We start from the raw sequence: 4,641 nt of genomic DNA, 5'->3' as shown, positions 1-4,641 counted from the left end.
ATGCAAGAAAAAGAGCGTCTTGCCTCCTCCAGGCAAGAGGGCACCAGATTTGGGACAGCTCACTCGAGGCAGGGAAAGAAAAGCAGTTCGCACGATTGCAGGCACAGGTGGGCTGGAGGATTCATTTGGGGGAGGATGAGGGTTTTATTGTGATTATTCTACTTTCTCAGTGAAATAAGAAACAAAACAAGCAACTGAGAGTGAGAAGGGGGCATTTGCAGGTTGGCAGAGGGAGGAGAGGGTTTGAAATGCTCATCCAGGGCTATAGGGAAGAGAATCCACAAGAGAAATTTGTAGAGTTGACAAGAGTCTGGAGCTGGGGGTGACTAAGTCCAGGACAGGCTGCGTGGTGGGCACTGCTGCACAGTGTCTAAGCCAATGACCAGCTGAGCTTGTCACCCCTCGAGGGTCCCATCTTCCTCTGGACCCTCCAGCACGCTTGCTCACAGCCCCTCCCCCATCCCTCTCCAACCTGAGTCCTCCTGCTGCCCCCTGTCCCCTGCCCCCGTCCCTCACTCCTTCACCCTCTGTCTTTCTCACCTGGCAGAATTCCCATCTGGAACCTCCAGAGACACCCCCCAGGCTCCTGCCACTGGGGAAGGTCACAAACTGGACTGGTGTCACTCTGGTTCCCCAGAAACTCCTCCAGGGGTCCCAGAGTTGGTCACGGCCCTTGCGGTGGGAGGTGGTGGTTGTAGCCACACCCCTGCTGCCCTCCACACTAGGTCCCTGCACCCCACCCTCCCACCACAGCACCTGCAAGCCCAGCATCTCTTCAGTTGTTCCTGCGATGTCCCCTGTAGATCTCAACTCTGTCACTGTGTGCTGGGTCCCCTTATGGGGAAGCGGGGAGGAGAACCAGGAGGGTTTTTTTCTTTTTATATAATTAACATTTAATTCTACAAATAATAATGGGCACTAGGGCTCTGTGGAAGACGCAGAGGACCCCAGCATCCCAGCACGGTGCAGCCCCTCCTGGACCTCCGCATCTCAGAGGCCACCACTGTCCGGAATTTTGTGTTCACCATTCCCTTTCTCTCTGTACATCTATGTGCAATTTATCGTGCAGTTGTACATGCTTTTGAAATTCGTTTCTTTTAAAAAAAAAAAAAAACAGTCTCGATCTGTCGCCCATGCTGGAGTGCAGTGGTGTCATCTCAGCTTGCTACAACCTCTACCTCCTGGGTGTGAGCAATTCTCGTGCCTCAATCTCTGAGTAGCTGGGACTACAGGAGTGCGTCACCACAACTGCCTAATTTTTTGTATTTTCGTAGGAGACAGGGTTTTACCATGTTGTCCAGGCTGGTCTCGAACTCCTGAGCTTAGGCAATCCGCCCGCCTGGGCTTCTCAAAGTGCTGGGATTACAGGTGTGACCCAATGCGCCCAGCCCCATGCTTTTGAAATTCACACAAGAGCGCTGAGCTGTTGTCCTCTGGTGCTGCAGTGTACCCGGGTTGTCGTGTGTAGCTGTGAATAACTTGTTTTCACCACATGTATTAGTCTGTCGTGTGACAATTTATTGATCCATTCTACTTTGATGGAGATTTGTGCTGCTGTCCAATTCCTGCTATTTCAATTCTCCAGTGAACATTTAATGTCGTTCTCCTGGTGCTTGGACAAGAGCCTGCAGGTCTAACCCGAGGAGAGAAATTGCTGGGCCATGGGACGTGCCTCTCGACCTCACTGGATGCTGCTAAATTAGGGCCCAAAGTGCAGTGACGACCATCCCGCAGCACCACACAGACCCTGGCTTGCTTGGCATTCTCTCCAACACTCTAGTGTTATCTGCCTTCATGTTGTTGTCAGTCTGGTAGGCATTTCAGGTCCCTCACTCTGTTTTAATCTGCGTTTTCCTGCCCACTAATGGAGCAGGGCATTTTCTCACATTCCTTGCCCATTCACGTCTTCCCCTTTGCCAAAACGCCTGTTCAAATCTTCCACCCACTTTTCAACTGGATTCTGTCTCTCCTTCTGATTGACTTGTCGAAGTCCTTACATGTTCTGGGCACAAACCCTCCATCAGATGTGTGTAGTTGCAGTATCTTCTCTCACTCTGTGATTTGTCTTTTGCTTATTTCGTGATTCTTTTGATATGTAGAAGTTCCTCGTTATACTGTAACTGAAATATATCCAGCTTTTCCCAATGTTTTGTGCTTTTTGAATCCTAGGAAATTCTTCCTTTGTTCATTGTTGTGAGAGATTCTTTGGGAGATTTGAGAATAGATTCTCCTATATTCTCTTCTAAAATTTGTGCAGTTTTGCTTTTTCTATTTTAAACCACTTGCAAATGATTTTTCTGTATGATGTGAGGCAGGCGCCATTTTCATCATCTTAATATAATTAAATTGTCATGACACCATTCACAGAAGGGCCCCAACTGTCTGCTGTCTGCTCTGCTCAGACGAACCCTTCACCTGCTCTGGGCCAGTACTCCCTGCATTGATTACAAAAGTCCTATTAAAAGGTTAACGCCTCTACCTGGGTTCTTCTTCGAATTTTTTTTTTTTTTTTCAGACAGGATCTCACTCTGTCACCCAGGCTGGAGTGCAATGGCTGGAGTGCAATAGCACAATCTCAGCTCACTGCAGCCTCCACCTCCCGGGCTCAAGCAATCCTCCTACCTCAGCCTCCCGAGTAGCTGGGACCACAGGTGTGCACCACCATGCCCAGCTAATTTTTGTATTTTTTATAGAGCCAAGGCTTGGCCATGTTGCCCAGGCTAGTCTGGAACTCCTGAGCTCAGGTGATCCGCCCACCTCAGCCTCCCAAAGTGCTGGGATTATAGGTGTGAGCCACTGCGACTGGCCAAATTTTTGCTATTCTTGACCCTTTATTTGCCCTTATAATTTTTAGGATCAACTCATCAGGTTATATACATGCACACAGTGGACTTTTGGCAGGAATTATATAGAATCAATAGATAAATTTGGGGGAAATACACATTTTTGGTATTGAGGCTTTCACTCCTTATGCAATATATATGTATTTATTACTAGGGTCATCGTTAGTTTATCTCATAAACTTTTATAATATTCTCCATCAAGGTCCTGAACATTTATACTATATTTATTTCTAAGTGTTTCATATTTTTCACACTACTATGAAGGATTCCATTTTTAAAGTTACATTTTCTGTCACTCGTTTAGAAACCCAGTTATTCTGGGCCGGGTGCGCGGCTCACGCCTGTAATCCCAGCACTTTGGGAGGCCAAGGTGGGAGGATCACCTGAGGTCGGGAGTTCGAGACTAGCCTGGCCAACATGGAGAAACCCCATCTCTACTAAAAATACAAAATTAGCCAGGCATGGTGGTGTGTGCCTGTAGTCCCAGCTACTCGAGAGGCTGAGGCAGGAGAATTGCTTGAACCTGGGAGGCGGAGGTTGCAGTGAGCTAAAATCGCACCACTGCACTGCAGCCTGGGCAACAAGAGTGAAACTCTGTCTCAAAAAAGAAAAAGAAGGAAGGAAGGGAGGGAGGGAGGGAGAGAGGGACGGAAGGAAGGGAAGGGAAGGGAAGGAAGGGAAGGGAAGGGGAGGGAGGGAGGGAAGGGGAGGGGAGGGAAGGGAGGGAAGGGGAGGGAGGGAAGGGGAGGGAAGGGGAGGGAGGGAAGGGGAGGGAAGGGGAGGGAGGGAAGGGAGGGAAGGGGAGGAAAGGGGAGGGAGGGAGGGAAGGGGAGGGAAGGGGAGGGAGGGAAGGGGAGGGAAGGGGAGAGAATGGGAGAGAAGGGAAGGGAAGGGAAGGGGAGAGAAAGAAAGAGAAACCCAGTTATTTTGTATATTGATTTTATGTAGAGCAACATCTCTAAATTTCCTGATTGAGTCTAATAACTTCTTGTTAGATTTCTCTGTGTTTTCTATATAGATATACCAAAACAATACTTTTTTCTTTTTCAATTCTTGTAGCTTTTATTTCTTTTTCTTATCTTTCTGTGCTAGCTGAGACTCACAATGTTAGTAAGTACAACGATGTACAGAAATGTGATAGTGGGAACCTGTCCTGTTCCTCATCTTAAATAAAATACATTCAACCTTTCATACTTACATATGATGTTTATTATATTCTTTTGTTTATATTTATTTTTATTTTTATTTTTTGAGACAGAGTCTCACTCTGTTGCCCAGGCTATAGTGCAGTGGCATGATCTCGGCTCACTGCAACCTCAACCTCCAGGGTTCAAGCAATTCTCCTGCCTCAGCCTCTCAAGTAGCTGGGATTATAGGTGTGCGCCACCATGCCTGGCTAATCTTTTTTTTTTTTTTTTTTTGTATTTTTAGTAGAGAGGGGGTTTCACCATGTTGGCTAGGCTGATCTCGAACTCCTGACCTCAAGCAATCCACCTGCCTCGACCTCCCAAAGAGCTGGGATTACAGGCATGAGCCACCACACTCGGCCTGTTATGTTCTTTTTCTTTTTTTTTTTTAGACGAAATCTCGATCTGTCGCCCAGGCTGAAGTGCAGTGGCACTATCTCAGCTCACTGCAACCTCCACCACCTCCCAGGTTCAAGCAATTCTCCTGCCTCAGCCTCCTGAGTAGCTGGGATTATAGGCGCGTGCCACCACACCTGGCTAATTTTTGTATTTTTAGTAGAGATGGGGTTTTGCCATGTTGGTCTTGAACTACTGACCTCAGGGTGATCCTC

The sequence above is a fragment of the Nomascus leucogenys genome, chromosome 8, assembly GCF_006542625.1.
Source record: "Nomascus leucogenys isolate Asia chromosome 8, Asia_NLE_v1, whole genome shotgun sequence".
Lineage (NCBI taxonomy): Eukaryota > Metazoa > Chordata > Mammalia > Primates > Hylobatidae > Nomascus > Nomascus leucogenys.
Note: the sequence above shows the minus strand (reverse complement) of the source record.